General features: G+C 34.3%; 1 protein-coding gene across 2 annotated transcripts in view; it reads left to right on the plus strand.

The window, feature by feature from the left end:
• LOC114880592 overlaps positions 1-18,349 on the plus strand; it is a 123,771-nt gene that overhangs the window by 11,719 nt on the left and 93,703 nt on the right. Inside the window, exon 1 of one of the 2 annotated variants that reach the window (XM_029196754.2) lies at positions 9,757-9,976. The exons of the other annotated variant lie outside the window; for it this stretch is intronic. The gene's annotated coding sequence lies outside the window, so the exon portion shown is untranslated. Of the gene's footprint in view, positions 1-9,756; positions 9,977-18,349 lie in introns of those variants that run through there. 2 annotated transcript variants of the gene reach the window in all.

Genomic DNA, 18,349 nt, shown 5'->3' on the forward strand with positions numbered 1-18,349 from the left:
TATAAATGCTTACATGAGAAAATTTGAATTAATATTTACTCTGTTTTTCGAACTTTTCAGTTATATACTAAGTTTTACAATATTCAATAATTAAAAATTATTATAATTTTTATTTATGGCAAAATAAAAATAAAAAAGCTCACTTTGCTACATGTTAATTTACTCTTTTTTGTACAATTATACTATTAAAAACAAAAAAGAAATATATGACAGCGATGTAATTAAATATATAATCTTTCTTAAATTCTTATGCACAGAACATATTTTTCTCGGTGATATAACAATACTTGAATGTTGGTTTTGGTGGTACATACATAATTATGATAAGGTTGAGAACTGCTGCTATTAGATATATGTAGTTTATAGGTCTGGGTCACTATTGACTAGGCTCAGACATTCGAGGGTTAAATCAGTTTACTTATTAATGCATATAAATGAACAATACTCGTAGTTTGCATTCAAGTGAGTTAAGCAAAAATTGATCTTGTGGCAAAATATTTATTATGGTGTTGGATTTACATATAAATTAATTGTAATAAAAACGAAGTTTTATTACTTGACTGTTAAATGTTTGACAGTCAGGTCATTTGTTAATCATGTAGGAACGTAAAAAGGTTAAATTTAGTGACATTTATGAGACAGAACCAGGTATTCATATTCTGGCTTCCACTAAAATTTGTTGTCACCTATTCATTTTATTTTGCTCTTCTAAATGTTCCAAACGTATATAAAAAAAATTAAAAGCCATACTTCCTTGTTATTAAATTGTAATAACCAGGAAGATGAAAAATTCATTCTTTCATGCAGGAACACTGGTCTCATTGTCAGTTGTATTGAATATATGTATGATAACTGTATGTTTCTTCTATTCAAGCGGAGTTTCTTGGGCAAGAATTAGTAACCTTGTAAGTAAACTATTTCCAAAACTACCTAAAATGATTACACAACGCAGTAAAAATTAATGCGTTCGTTTAGTGAAGCATTATCAAGTGATTTAAAAATAAAGAAAAAAATAGTTTCATTTAAGAAACAAAATTTGACCTTCATGTCTTTTAGAATAATGAAATAAATCCATCCTCCCTATTTTTATCAAATCGGTTATGAAATAACAGAAATGTATTACTTTAGCAAGGACACCCTGTAGAGCGAACTACAAATGAATGGTGTCGACTTCCAGTGAAATACATACTTCCCTTTTATTGTTTTCAATTTCCAATACCGCCAAACAATACTCTGTCTTTATCTTCGTAACATAAATCAATACCCGATACCTGGCCAAAGCACATGACAAGCACGAAAGTACATTCACGATTTATAGTCTACATACTGCTTCTCGTACAGTAATCTTCCGATTAAATGGGTAGAACTGAAGTACAATAAAATATTCTGGTTCCTTGACAAATAAAACGGTAAATTTATACGTAGTTGTGACTGTTTAACAAAAGTATATTGCAACCCTCTTAGAGGAAACCTACACAAAACTGTATATTTAAAGTGTTAGAACGAAGTGTTAAAATAATGTTATTTTAACACATACCATTTTTTATTCTTCACAAAGTTACGCAAGACAGAGCAGAGATTTCAACATGAAACATTTTCGAGTTGCAGTTTATTTTTAATACATTCTGCCGAAGTGTATAAGGTGGTCCAAATAAAGTGTCACAAGTTGCTATCTCTGAAACAAGTCCACTTTTTAAAGCAACTGATAAGTGGGAATTATTTGATGAGCAACAAAATAATGTAGACACATTATTAAAACTTCAAATGCAAATTTTTCTTTCATTTTAAACAAATGTTAAACAGATTTTTGGTATATTTTTAAATTATCGAAAGTTTAAATTATGAAAAGAATCGACGTTGTTAAACAAATAATAAGAGTTTAAAAATTTCTTTAACCCTTGAACAGCGAAGTGTGGATCAATCAAGACCCCAACTTACAGGACAACTACGAAGTTAAATGAATAATTTTTGAACGAAAAAGTTTCATAGATAGAAAAAATAATTTTTAGAAGATCAATGTAAAATTTTGAAAATGAAGGTAATAGGAGATACAAAATTAAGGAGGTATTCTAGTTTAGACTCTCATTTTTCTGGTCTTTTTAGGCATTTTTTTACAAAAAAAGTATAGGTGTCTTAATATCATCGTTTTGCATACATATTTATATACATTGTAGGAATGTTTACAATTTTTTTCAAGTGAAAATAATCAAAACTAACGAAATTATATGTCGTTGAAGAAGGTGCGTTTAAAAAAAAGGGGCCCAATGGCTGACACGATTCCGTTCGTTCTGCTTATCTGAAATGAAAAAATCCAAAGGATTCTTGAATAGTACGATTGTAATTATGGTGTGAACCAGGATGAAAAAAAAAATAGCAGAAATTTACAAAATGGCGACACTGAATTTTGAATATCGATTTTCTTGACTTTTTTCATGTTTAGCGAGCTAAAACAAATGCAAAAAATTGTTGTTTTCCTATAATTCTGGTTCAGACGATAACGGCACATCCACTGAAGGTGTACATAAAGTATTAAGTCAATCGGTCGACTAGAGTTTGAGATATCATGTCAGCCATGTAGAAAAACATTGTTTCGAGAAAAATGCGTATAAAGTTTCTCATATCCGTTATATGAGAATGGCTTATGTTTCCTTTAACCATTTGTAACTTCGCCAATTTCACGAATTCGAAAATATCCTTCTATAGTTATACTTCTGGAGATGTCTACTTTCAGAAAATTAAAAAAGAAAAAATCGATTTTTTCAAAGGTCTAGACTAGAATATCCCCTTAAATGAAAATAGTCTTAATTTAATAATTTTATTCTGTTCCAAACAAATTTCAAACCGATTAAAAAGAGAAAAAACATTCTGAAGATTTCGTAAATTAAAAATATTAGAAATTAAGTACTTACCTCTCTTACAACGTTGAAATGTTATTATATGAAGTTATTAAAAACAAAACAAAATTTCTGTAGTTTTTATTTATATCTTTGTTAGAGTTTATATGTAAGAATTCGAAAAAATTTAGAAAAAAGACCATGAACCATGAACAAACAAAAAAATTCTGTAAAAGAAGTATTCTGAACATGAAAGGGCTAAACCGAGGATAAATTTTTGGTAAAAGAGACGTATGTGTGGATGGTAGAGAAGAAGGAGAGGCATCAGTACGCTCAATCTTACGTGTCAAAACCAGCTTTTAGATCTATTAATCTATGTCTCTTCTGTTACGAGGCACGCATATTTCTTGAAACCCCAAAAGTACTAGCTCGATAAAAAGATAATAGAAAACGCACTCAATTGTTTGTTATACACAATTTTATTATTAACAAATTTGAAATAAATAAATATCTGAATATTTATTTTTTATAGAATTTGTTAATTATATATTATATCAAAAATTTTGTTAGTTTTCTTTAAGCAGTCGAATAAATGTTTATATTGAATTATTTGGGCCCTCTTCAAGTTTATTTTTATTAGTTTTACATACTTTGTTGGAACTAATACATATTTTTAGTATTAACATTATTATATCTATAAATTAGGATAGAAGTTATTAACTTATGTTAATTGATATACTAAAGCTATTTTTTCATATGTACATATGTTTTCGCCAAATTGTAATATAAAAATTGAGAAACGACAAATTATACAAACTGTATAACATTTCCATAGTAAAATAATATTTTTAGCATTTCCTTAGATGAAAATGTATTGTAAAAGTGTAAATTTGCATAAATCATCAATTCATTAAACGATGTTTAAATTACCGCTTAAACTAAAATGTTTAATGGGTCAACGTACTGAGAAACAGTAAAATTTGTATCAACACAGTTTAACTTTGAATTTACATTTAAACTTCTATAGTATTTTAACCTATTTTCGAATTATGAGGGTCGTAACAGCTTTCTAAAATGTTAATATGTTTTGGTAATGAAAATTGATGTAACCTTTATCGAGCCTGCAAATGTTATAATCCAAAGTAGTTTGCATTTACAAATTGGGTAAAATGAAGTTAAACGAAATAATGGCTCTAGGGAGCCATTTGTCGAACTAAGTTTGGAAATTTGAACAAGGGTGGAAGGAACAATGTAGTATCGCTACTTGTCAAGTGAGGACTGTACCCACTTACAAATCCGAGTTAAGTCCAAAGCTGAAATTCTTGAAGATAAACAGTCTCGAAAAGTAAAAGTTTCATTTTATAGAATTCGAATATTACTCTCAAGAGGTGAAATTTCATTATACATGTACGTACACATTTATGAAATACTTGGATTATGCCAGCTGGTTTTGAATTTTAGGATGAGTAGCTATGGATTCGAGTGTGAAATTGTAAGTATTTTATAGAATTTAAGGGCCAACAGGAGTGAAAGTAGCATCTTTAATATAATAAGAGTGAAACGCAGATTAGTAATTCAGTTTTCTATCACAATTCTAAAAGGAACTTATTATAATTATGATATTCATATTGAAAGATGTATTGGACGCGGCGCCGAGCGCTTTTTTGGGAAAAACTGCAAACAAATTTTCTTCTCCAAAAATGTATTTTTTATAAGGTTTCAAATGTCAAATTGAAAAATCGAGCTCTGTACACCTGTGTATAATTGTACAAGAAATATTTTAACATGGCTGTTTAACTATCGCGCTATCCTTGTTTCTCCTGCATGAGGAATCTCCTGAATCGTTCGGACTGTTCCAGTTTCGCCGCACGAGGCCACCAAGATCAATTTGAATTTGGGCCCTCACCCCTATTGACCTTGAACGAGACTCTAATTTTGATTTTATTACTTCTCAAACCACTGATTTATGTACTCGGCTTGCATTTATTACACGTTCTTCATAAGCTTCGTGAATATTACAGACCGCCATAGCTGTATCGTTGCCTTTATTGAATTCATACATCATATAATGACGAATATATTCTTTACCAGGTTCTATTATCAGATTTTATGAAAACTTTAAGATGGGATATAAGAAAACTTTAAAGTACAAGATAACAAAATTGTACATAACATCGCAAGTATTTTCAAATTCGTCACCCATAAGCAATTCATAACCTAACAATTAAGATCGTTAAACAGTATTAGTATAGACTTTGCAATATAAAAGGAACTTTGATTCATAATGTAGGGATTGGAAGGTTACCAGATCAAACAGCATAAATGCGAATAATATACATATATGTAATATCTGTTTAATAAAAAAGACAACTTCGGTCCACCGATCACAAGAAGTTCTATGAGAATAACGCATTCTGATTGGTCGCATTCTGAGGCCTCCTCAGTTCACACGTACTTTCGCTCGTGACGTATAATTGGTTCAAATGATTACATCTACTAATTGGGCTCGTGTAAAACTACGGGTTAGTTGATATGTGCGTACAGGGTGATCCTCTCGCTACGCTACCCAAAGGAAGTGCCGCCACAATAGAATGTGGTAGTCTACATCCTATTTCTGTCATCGCTTACATCACCGTCGAGGCCCCTGTGGCGAAGACGGTTGTGTGCGTGGAAATGTGTTAAGAAAATATTCTGTTTTCCGTAGCGTTTAAATGGGACTCTTCTGCTCATTACACGCATTTTCACGCACACAGCCGTCTTCAAGTAAGCGATGACAGAAATGGGATGTCGACTTCTACATTCTATTGTGGCGGCACTTCCTTTGGGTAGCGTAGCGAGAGGATCACCCTGTAGTATCCCCTTTGCCCCTGTGCCGTCCCGCGAGACTTCTTGTTATCGGTGGATAGTAAACTAACTGTAACTATTCCATGCTGTTGTACGCAAATCTATGCTGCTTCCTCCACAATTCTCCAAACTATTCTGTCCGTTTTCTTGTTGCCAGCCACTCTGGTCCTCCTTCTCTTTCTCATTTCATACCCATAAAACTAACAAATATCGAAGATAAAACACGGTAGCCTACATCGTGTCATCCTGTGACGCCAGCAGTTAACCCAAACTCCGAGTGACCCCATAACCATTGCCTACATAAGGGCTACGTTTGCAGGCTCGCAATCCCACAATAGTGTTTCAATTAAAAATTGCAAAGGTTAGTATATAAACATTTTTTTCAAAAACAATGTGATTGATTTTATTTTTACATGATGAATATGTTCAGAAGGTATAATGTTAAGGTTACTCCTGTTTTTGATTTCTTATGTTTGAAATATTGTTATGTACAATAGTTATCTACTCTAAATTAGTAATTTCACTGGCAACAAAGAGAGTATACACTAGTTCTTGTTTTCTTATAAGTTCAATGTTAAATGGAAAAGTTAAAGTTAAAAAAACCTGGCATTATGTACCTATGTCAAAGAAGTATATCAACTTTCTAATTATTATTCATATTTGTTTAGATATAAATTGTTCATATTTTTGAATGTATATCTCTACATATTTGTAGAATGTTCATCACTTGGTTGCAGTATTATTTTTCAAAACAAAGTGGGTACATTTATTATATCTTGAAATTTGATGCTAACATAATTTTAATTTATATTTACTCGTTCAATCATAAGACTAACATAAATTCAGTGTACTCATGTGCGAAGATTGTATCATCTTGCGAGTGCTGACGTTACGAAAAATAGCGCAAGTAATCGCAGGTTAAAGCTTCGTACATAGGACAATGGGAAGTACCACTTGCTATTGTGGAGCTTCAATTCTACACACGTCTGTTAACTCTTATCATTTCAAATGGTAGTAATACTGCCAAATGCAAGTCAACGTTTTAAAATATTAAGTTATCTAAAGGTTTAAACAACACAGTTTCGCACATACAAGTTACTCATAAAATTTTACAGTAATACATAAACTTTATGTATTCTGTAAAATATTTTGTTTCGTAATAGTTGAATTATAATACAGAAAACTCCATTTTTTAATTTTTAATATGTACGTATATACCTTTATTCTTTGCGGTCAGTGTTCCAGGTCAGCACTAATTGCAAAAGTCAAGTCCTAAATAAAATCATAACCATTGAAAAGCTAGATTTAATAAGATAGGTACGTATCATGAAAAATCAAATTATGGGTCAAAAGCTACCTGATATTGGCTTTTTCAGACGCTGTTTTCAGTCGGTCCTTCGAGAGTTAAACACTTACAAAAATTAAATATCATCGAATTTCATTGTACGTGATTTAATATGCTACACCCTACTGTCCCCACAGAATTCTATAACGTAATCTTGTCACGCAACATATATGCTTTTATGTCTAGTAATGTTTCATACATAATAATCGAGATACATATGTATGTATAGAGCAATAAGAGAGTTATTAATATTCTCATAAAATGTCTGAAATTACCATGTTCACAAAATAAAAGTTTGGCTTTTGTTTTATTGGTCTTTCGTTGTTTCTTCCACGCTTCGGTCTCTCATCAGGAAAATGTTATACATATTAATTACTCTACTTAATACTAAAACAATTGACTATTTTACAGCAAAGCGAGTGGTCGATACAGGCTCAATTTTGACCTATGACGAAACTTTTATTATATGGACATTTAAACTAATCTATAAAATACTACAAACATTTGGAATGTTTAGTATATAAAAAAAGAAAATGAACTTGTAAAATATAAATTTGTATTTTTTATAAAATATGATTATCATGCAGGTGCACGCGTCTTGGAACATATAGTATCGAGCATAGTAGACTTCCCTAGGGAAAATGGCGTTACAGGGAAAACAAAAATTATTGAAATGTTAATTTTAACGATATTAATATTAAAAGAGATTAAGAAAAGAAATAATAATTTTTAATTATTAAATTGTATAAAATTTAGTATATAACTGAAAAGCACGAATAACAAATATTAATTCAAATTTTTTCGTGTAAACGTTTATACGCAAGTGGCGAGGAGCCATAAACCTATATGTATACATTAGGGATGTGTGGGTACCCGATATTACGGGCTCGGGCGGGCTCGGAAAAAATCAGACGGGTTCGGGCGGGCGTCCGACATATGCGTGTAGTCGAGTAGCCCGATTATTTCGGGTTCGGTCGGGTACAGTCGGGCTGATTCGGACGAGCTCCCGCGGGCCGCGGCCCGTGACCCAACTCTCATGTACTTGTTAATACTTACAATAAGCATGTGCAAAATCTGTTTTATGTGGAATTTTGGAATAAGACAATTTTTATGTGGAAAAATAATACTTGTAACGAATTTATTTGAAATGAATTTCATTCCATGTCACCTATATATTCATTTTATACAAAATAGATTTTGAACATGCTTATTGCAAGCAGTAACACGTACGGGTGAGTTGGGTCGCGGGCCGCGCTCCGCGAGAGCTAGTCCGAATCAGCCCAACTGTACCCGACCGAACCTGAAATAGTCGGGCCACCCGACTGTTTTCCGAACCGATCCGACTAGTCGGGAACCCGACACACTAGTCAGGCCGCACATCCCTAGTACTTACACATATACAGGGTGTCACGCAACTGCCTCAACGACCGAAGAGGGATGATTGCCAAGGTGATTCTAAACAACTTTTTCCTTTGCCAAAATGTTGATTAAGGCTTCGCTTTCGAGTTATTAACAAAAAACACTGGCCAATCAGAGCGCGCCTTTAGCGCGGCCCGAACCATGAAAGCGTTTAGTTGGCTTTCAGCCGCGCTCGGTCGTGGTCATGAACAAACGCATTGGCACAGCGTGGGTATCGAGGGAAGCATGCGACAAATGTTACATCGCCTTAGATTAAGAACAATGTGGAATTATTTGTTATTCAGGAATAATGATTGCGTTTGTCCCAATGCGTTTGTTCACGACCACGGCCGAGCGCGGCTGAAAGCCAACACTCACGTGATTCGGCCCGCGCTAAAGGCGCGCTCTGATTGGCCAGTGGTTTTTGTTAATAACTCGAAAACGAAGCCTTAATCAACATTTTAGCAAAGGAAAAAGTTGTTTAGAATCACCCGGGCAATCATCCCTCTTCGGTTGTTGAGGCAGTTGCGTGACACCCTGTACATATATGGGACCTTCTCTCATACATGTAGGAAAAACTAGAAAAAAAATAAAGGGATATAAACACAAGAAAAAAAGAGTTTATTTAAATGAGATGATAAAAAAAAAGAATATTAGTTATACGTGGGAAAAGATGCGCATTATGTCGTCTTTCGTCTTGCATCGCCAGAGTTCAACTGCCTCGTGACGCGTCGCAAGTCGCAACCGTCGCAACGACGGTTTCTTTTGTTTTTGCCAATGGGCCCACCTTGACCGATCGTGCGAAATTCGAATACCACATACGTCGTCATTTTCTTCGGAATCGTCTCCGAAGACGGACGGGATCTCTAGAAAGGGAAAGCCTTTGGAGAACACTGACACCCTGGGAATCCGTGAAAACCTATCGGGGTGGGGGCAGGGCATCGCTACATATTTTCCTTAGGCAAGTCTACCATGCTGGGTTCTGTAAACGGACGGTGGCGCAAAATGAAACTCAGACATCGTGACCATAGTTCTTAGACGTTGTTAGTCGACATAAAATAATTGTAGGTAAGCCGACGCTACCGGTTAAGGAGAACTCACGAATTCGTCATGCGAACGAAGAAACGTAACAAGAAATGTAAACCACAACAGCTGATCGGAGTTCGTGAACTCTCCTAACTGTGTCAATCTCGAGCGGATGAGCGTTGCGTGTGTGCGTATGTGTGTGTGCGTGAGCGTCAACGACGCTTTGTATGACGTATGCTCGAGAAAACCGTTAGCACTTGCAGAACGATCAGCGAGCGTTAGGCGCGGTTCAAATTCGAAGAAGGCCTAGAACATTCTACCGGGACGAATACAAAAGGACGCGTCCGGGAGAGAACGGTTTAGAATAACACGAACTACGAAACGAGACACGGACGATACGATTTGGCGACTTACGAATTTTGACTCACGGCTTACGATTTACGGACTACGATCACGATAACGACCACAATACAGCTTTGAACATGGACACGACGCAGAAAACACGATTCGGACTTTCTTGTATCACACTGTAAGTACTTTGTGTTTTTTGTGTTTCGTTGGAATTGTAATCTCGTCGGTTTTCAAATAAAGGATAGATACAAAGCGTTCTATTCCTACATAATTTTTAACAAAAAATACAACAGACTTCGAGATGCGCTAAAAAGTGTAAAATAATTTATATTTTATTTATACAACTACGTGACAATTATTAATAAAACCTCTTGCTGCATTAATAAAATGCGCTAAAAGTATAAAATAATTTCTATTTCATTTATACCAATACTCGAGTATTAGATCCGCAGCTATTAATAAAACCTATTATTTAATCGTTAAATAGTATACTAAATACATTTCAACCTTTTCGGAGGTGGCGCAAAATTAAAAACTTTTTTTCTACTAGAAAGATCCTAGTTCAGGCGTCGGCAACTTATGACAAATAACCCATTTGATAATTTCAAGTGAACAATATTCAACGGGAATCAACATACCCATTGCGGATTAACTACATGTACATCAGAAGTGCTACCAACTTCTAATACAATCGTTACAATTACAAATCTTTTCAGTTGTATTTATAACGTTCCGTATTTTTTCTTACGACTTATTAATTACCAAGTTGGCCATACCGCAATTAAATGGTTATTGGCAGCATCGTTTATTCTGGTATTTTTAATTTTGCCCAAACCGTCACCGAAATAGATGGGCCCAGCCCGATCATCTAAATAATAACCAGATCACCCCTTTTTTAATTAGTATATAAACCGTTTCGTACCAACGCTCTGGGGCAGTACCGAAGTTCATCTAGTGTTGAGCACATCCTGTACGATCGTGAGCTGGTTGCTATTTAGTGAGATCGGGTTAAAGTCCCCGTTAACCTTATAATAGAATCCGCGACACCCCGCATTGCCAGTGCGTCAAAACCAAGCACCCAGCGGAAATAGGTAATATACAACGATGTGTATATACGCGACAAACCCACATTAGCATTTTTCCTCAAACCCAGTGAAACTAGTGACAGTTCCCACAACAATACAATTTAACCGCTCGGATTGTAAATATTTGATTATAATATACGTTACGCGGCCTTTCACCCGAAAATCTCTGCTAGCCACACGCGCTGCCTAACCTTCGGCTACGTAACAACATAATACATGGCAGGCTTAGAAAAAGGCCCCCCACAAAGTGGGGCCTGGAGCTGTAGTCTCCATTAGACCCTCCTTAATTATTATTTTTTTTAAAAGTAGAAAATGTTTGCATAGAAGTCTGTATGAAATGCTTTCAATGAAATCACTATGAATTCAGGCTTTCTAAATGTGACAATAAAATGCATTTACAACACTCAGAGTGGAACTAGAGTATTAAAAATAAACTGAAGCAATTTTCTATCACTTCAATATTTTTGCTTTTTGTAATTCCAGTTCCATTTGGGAGAATAATTTTCGATATTTTGTTGCTTTTGCAGCCGGAAACAATTTTACCTCTGCCATTATGAACATCACGATTAACTCCTGGTGCAAAAAACATGTTGTTCTTTAAATTTCATAATTCTAATTTTTTTAAATTTAAAACACTGTTGAACGCAGCAGGTAAAATGTTAATAAAATGTGCTAACTAGAAATATATGTGGATCTTAAGACGATGACTAAAAATGGGAATTGAAGAACACATATTCTAAACACTATTATACTTAATATTTATTAATAAAATTAACTTCATTAGATTACTCCTGTTTGCCTTTTTCTCTGTCAACGTTCATAAACTTACTACCTATCTGTTTATAAATGAAAATCAATACCAGATCAATATACTAGTAATACAGAAAGCGAAATCGCTCAGTCTAGTTTTGCCATCTAATCAGTCTTTGTTTCAATTAAAAACAACCCTACAATTGTTCCAGAAAAATTTCGCCGATGAAATAAAATTCCGTCAGTTTAAAGAATTATAGTTGAAATGCACGGAATGAAACACCAAGAGCTTCTTGCGTGATTACTCTACTTTCAGTGTGAGAGAAATCAATTTACGGCCGTGTTGATGTACCGTAATATATTGCTGTTCTTTCGTTAGCAATAGAAACTATGGTCATCTTCCAAAACTCCACTTTAATCGATCATTATCGATGATTTGAGCGACTGAGACATTAATACTTCCTTCCAGAAAAAGATTTATTTCATATAGTGTTCCTCCTGTTTTATTAAAATAAAGATTGTTCAACTCTGTTTAATTAGGTTATTGCGTATCAAATGATGGATTTAATAGCATCAAAAGCATGACAAAAGATGACTTTCTTTTGCATATTTTCAACACTAAAGGTTGCACTAACAGCAAAAACATTTTTAGGTTATTTTATCTGTAAATTTTCGAAATTTTAAGGTTCTTGAAATACCCAGCCTCAGATTTCAAACTTTATGCAGTTTTTATTGACCCCAAGGTACAACTTTCCTCTACTAGGGTCAAACGCCACATTAATTTTAATGTATTTGGAGACGGTTTAGCTACATACTGCAGAATATTATTTATACTATTATCGCCTCTATGTATAAGTTTTATTGCTTTTTATATATACGAACTGTTATTAGGCATATGTTCAAAATATATAGTACAGTTTAGTATAGTAGAAAATTCTGCAATTTTTAAAAAACTCAGGCGAGAGAAAAGACGGATAGTTAAGTATCACGAACATGTACTAAAGCAGCTTTTTCCTTTTCAAGAAATTTCTTCGTTTCATTCTTACTGAAACGTAATGTATTACCTAGTTTTTAAATAGGTAAATGAACGCAAGTTGAAATTTAATCACGCAATAGCATACTGGTTTTTTTTAAGTAACAAATGTGACATTATGGAATCGTCATTAGCGTAATTACAATTCTTTCAGATTTTTAGAACTTTAGAATTTTAGAACTCTTTGAAATCTATAAATTTTAAACCGTTGTGATATTAGAATCCTAGAATAGTAAGAGATCCAGTCCACATTTCTGAGAAGGACAGATTCACCTCAGCTTCTACCTGGTTACACTAATGGAGGTTTTTCATGTTCGATGGGATGTTCGAACATATGGAAATGTAAAAAATTCTTATCTTCTTCGAACATATGGAAATGTAAAGAAAGCTTATTAATAGGCTTTTTGATAGTATCGGCTGCTGAAAAAAAATTAATTAATAACCTTTTGATTATTACAAATTTACATATAATTCTGTTGAAATATTGAACTTTTAATGTTTAATTATTGTTAATTATAAGGTGGTAGTTCGTATCTATTTTATTTATGGCCAGTGGATAATGTGTTAATACGTGTCAACAACAAATAGCAGAGCAGAATATACACACAAAAATATGGGATTTAATACGTTATTGCAAAACACAATACATATTACGTATACTTTTTTTTTCAATTATATTTTTAGTTTTGTTTTTTCAATGAAATGAATAAATAATATCTACCTGAATAAAAACATATAGAAAAATGTTCTCTGTTGGTTTAAGCAAGAAATTATATTAAAATATCAATTTTCGAGTTTTTCTACGTTAACATTCTATTGCAAAATAGGGTCCAGCTCTTGGAAATAATAATTCGTATGAGATGCCGCGGAAATTTTTATCATAGCTTGTGTTGGTAACATTTTCTTTACTGAAAGAAAATGCAAAACTTTGAATATAAATGTAACTCTTACTCATGAAAATAGACTCTATTACACATTCGACGACCTTCTTCTATCGTATAACGAGGTCATAGAGATACCTTTCATGTAAAATTGTATCGACTTAGCCTCTGTTGCGTTGCAACCCTGTATCGCCTTTCTGCGTATCGTGGAAATTGTAGCGGGATAGATTTTGTATGCGTTCAGTTTATATCAGATAATACGGTGGTGGGTAGGGCGGAAAATGTTACATGAAGTGTACCTTATATAACATTAAATGTATCTTCTTATGCTTATACTGAATTTATCTGTAAACAACATAATTAGACGATTAGTTTCGATGTAATAATTTGTGCATTTTAAATTCACTAACTAGAAACACACTGCTAATCCATAAAATACTCGTCATAATAATAATAACAAAAAATATAGAAAACTTAAACCTTTATGTTAATGATATTATCACGCTTATTGCCATGGTGGATAGTGGTGACTGGCGCTCGAATAATTAAAAGAAGAGAATAAACAATAATTGTTTACTATCTAGTCATCATCTTCGACTATTTTCAAACTTCAATATTCAGAACAATTATTTAAAAAGGTAGAATATCACTAAAGAGGGTGTCGCAAAAAATCTAACAAGTACTTTTGTAAGTACTTTGTAAGTACTTTTAATACCCTATTAGAAGTAAACGTAAATCTAACCTAAAATTCTAGATTTGTAACGCACGGTGATTGCAATACTATTTTTAATATTTTTCTTTTTTGAATATCGGAACGAACACTGTTTTTCACACTAAACGAGTTTTTAAATAAAAATGACAAAATTTAAATGTTCCCTCCTTTTTTTATGTCGTACACGATTGGCGTTTAAAGAAAAAACCCCTCCTTCACGAGGCTTTAATTTTAGGTTAAGTTTGGCTCCACCTTTAATGTAATATTAAAAATGTTTAGAATTGTTTGCAACATCTTTTTAATCATATTTACGTTTTTAAGTAGTCCTTTTCAACATACTAAAGTTTGAAAAAAATTGAAGATGACAACCAAATAGTAAACAATCACTGACTAGTTATTATTTTGAATAGCGTTGCTATATTGCTAGTAATTTAAGATAGCAAACAGAAAGGTTGAAAATTGAAATTTCATAATTAACTGTGTCTGTTTTTAAATAATTGGAGCTTGATAGCTATTTTCACTGTCGCAATCGACGTGTTAAAAAGAAAGTAATATTAGTTTTAAAAGTGGTGGATATGTTATTTTATTTAATTGTATTTTTGCCATTGCACATTTTAATAGTCACAAAACATTGAGGTGCGAAATTCTTTCTGTGACACTTTTGTCATCACCTTAAACCGGTGTCGAGTGTCTAAATGCACATTTGTAGAACATATTTCCGGGAAACTCTGAAACAGTTTCGTAGTAGCAATAAATTCACGAAGCTATCAAACATATGGGAGGTCAGGGCAATAGTACGTACTTCCTGTGCCGGGCTGCTTCCTGGAAAATTGGTAAAATTTAGAGGTCTCAAATGTTCACTCGTAGAATTCTGTGTACTTACTTTATACACGAAATTCTACATAGATTAAAGTCAGTAGATTGTCAATTAAATGAAAAATTTGACTTTTCCTAAGATATGTAATTAGGTATTCTGGCCCCTCCGAATGGAGTAAATATTAATTGATTAATTGAAATTTTGAATACACTCATTATAAATTTTGGATATTTAGCAATAACATAAAACAAATATTATGTGTGGCAATAGTAATAAAATATGTGCGAGTTATTTTTGTAATACCACATTACAACACCAAAAACTGTTTATGTTTTCCGCTTAACTTTTGCATGGATATATTTCTGGTTATTCATATTTGACTTTTCAATAATAAAGCCTTGTATTAATTTGTTTCGTTTTGATATTTCTACAAATGCATAAAATAACAAATTAAGTCATATTGATCCGGGTAGTACAATTGTACACAGTAATCGCTCGTTAATTTTCTGCTACACAATTCCCCATCAGAAATGTCCCGAGTTTGCACTCATTACTTACACACGCGTGGGCACCTCCCTTCTCTCCTAAATAACCAATGAATGTGTAGCTTGCTCGCATAAACAAACGGATTGCGAAGAATACACACATACCATTAGGGCTCAATAATTCCCCACTTTCAGCTCTAGAGCTTCAAACGCAGAGAATTATCGAGTGGCTATTGTAGGTAGTTCTGTACTATGTATTTTCGACTGTGTACTGCAGGAAAAGTGTCATGGGGAATACGTTTGATGAAGTATAAAGGGCACAACCCTTTACTAACAATGAACTACGTAAGAATGATATATAGATACGGCTGTGGTAACTGGATTTAGAAAATAGCTGACGTCACCTTGACGTCTCTTGCCTCAAGAATATAATCAGTCAACGTCTTCACCAAACATAATTCAAAGTATAAGACAGACAAAGAAATTTGAAGTTTGCTTCATCAACATAGACCGAAGCAAAAAAGGACTCCACCGTTCTATTAAATTTAAATTTAATATCTATTTTAGCAATTCTTATTTCAAATCAATCTTTATATTTCTGAAATTGGTTTTCCTATCGAAGTTTATAATGTAATATCAAAAGGACAAAGGTACGTATATATCGAATTACAATACTGACTACAATTTACATTTTAAAAGCAGGCGTATGCCTTTGTTGCTTAATCCTCGGACGGCGGACCATGGAGAGAACCAAAATTTTAATTTAATTGAATTTTGTATTTCATATTATTTTCATTTTCTAAACTTTACACTGTTACTTCAAAAATTATTCTTCCAATATATGAAATTCTTTCGTTTAAAAATGATACGTTTAGCTTTGTATGTTTTGTAAGTTTGGGTCACGATTAACGCAGACTCTGTTGATCAAGGCTAAAATACAGTATTATGTTACTGCATTAAAACTATCGTCAAGTTCAAGCATTTGTTGCTTTCTTATTAACATATTGAGGTTATGAAAAAATTAGTAAATAAAAAAAAATCACGGACCTAAGTAGAATAGGCGTGGACGAAATCGTTCACTGTGAATTGCTTGAATGTCGGGCTTTTTTGAGTCTATTCTACTAGCCTCTCTTTTTGGTAGGGTGACGTTGCGTTGTAGGAACGAACAATGCGGATGGGATGGTAGGAATACAACTATTTGACACGAAGAATACACTGTATAATGCGCTAAATACAGTGGAATCCGGTTATTATAATCTCGGATTATGTTATCAATCGGTTATTGCAAGCATAACCAACTACTGGCTTGCGAGTAATATCCCTACTTTCCCATCCTACTGAGCGATAGAGGAATAACCCTTACCATATATACTTTTTTTATGGATAATACAGTTTGTTGAAACATCAATGCATCGGTCAATAATCAAGGTGCCGATTTTGATACCATAATGCGACGTTCGTTAGCACTGCGTATTTCAATCATTTCGTTTCCTTGATTATTTATTCATGTTTATATATTCAAAACATATTTCAAAGATATACATCTGTAATATGTATAAGATATGTGCATATTGGAAAATAAATATCAGCTAAATCATTCTCATATTGCGATGAATCTCTAAGGTAGGCACGCTCAGGAGGTCGCCCGTACAGCCATCTAACAAAGTGTAGTCATACTTGTTACGAGCGTAGCTGTCTATTCTACAGCGGGGCATCATCACGATGCGACGATGGGCTTACAATAAGCATGGGCAGCTAGTAGTAAGTGGAGCCGGAGCGCTCCGCTATGCTCCGGAGCTTTTCATCGAGCTCAAAGCGAAGCGCAAACCGAACCGAGCGGCGGAGAGTGTATCACCACTCTGCAGTATCTCGAGGTTACGCAGTCGAAGCATGTGAAGGTGGGTACAGATATGCAACAGAACACAGTAACGTAACTCCGTCGTGTATCAAGTGTGGACGCCACATCGTAACAGCGTAACAGCGTAACATCGTAACATCGCAACGTCCCATCAATTGTCGGTTTTTCACCGTCACATCAAAGAAATGTTACGCATTCACGATACACCCCATCTATGCAAGTTCGGACGTGCACACAAACCATGAACTGATGGGACGGCATAATGCTACGCGCTGATGATACGCCACGACAAATGTTGCACAGTGTGTTGCGCGGCGGAGATACGTTCCTGTGTTCTGTTGCATGTTTGTACCCACCTTAAGTCACACACGTTCTCTGTCGAACGCCACACATTCGTATCTCTGTCACCTCGACCACCGCAGCACGATTTCCCCTACAACATCTTCCCACCATCTCGAAAGAGGTAACAGTAGAGTGAAGCGTGCTCCCAAACAGTGTCGATGTCAGACGCACTCTTTAAACTGGTTTCGTGCCCATTGCATATCACGAAGAACAGACGATATCACGTGACGCTGTAAAGTTTACACGGAAGTCCGGCGCGTTTCTTGTCCTATATGCGATACTTTGATGTGGACGAGTGGAGTTGTAAATCAAATTAAAACGTGAAAGGCATTCAACTGCGTAACCTTGAGAAACTTTGGAAATGGGAAGTACCCTACCACTCCCAACGATCCGTGAGCACATAACAGTGCACGCGTGCAAATGTAGGCGTCGCATATGTGGGCGCCCGTGCCCAGCTTACTACTTGCTGTGCGATCCAGCTTTAACCCCTTGCACTATTTTGACGAGTCTGACTCGTGATGAAAATTTTAGGCCAAACTTGAATATCACGAGTCTGACTTGTGATCGAGATTTCGAATTAGTCTCTCT

Source organism: Osmia bicornis, chromosome 3 (assembly GCF_907164935.1).
Source record: "Osmia bicornis bicornis chromosome 3, iOsmBic2.1, whole genome shotgun sequence".
Taxonomy (NCBI): Eukaryota; Metazoa; Arthropoda; class Insecta; order Hymenoptera; family Megachilidae; genus Osmia; species Osmia bicornis.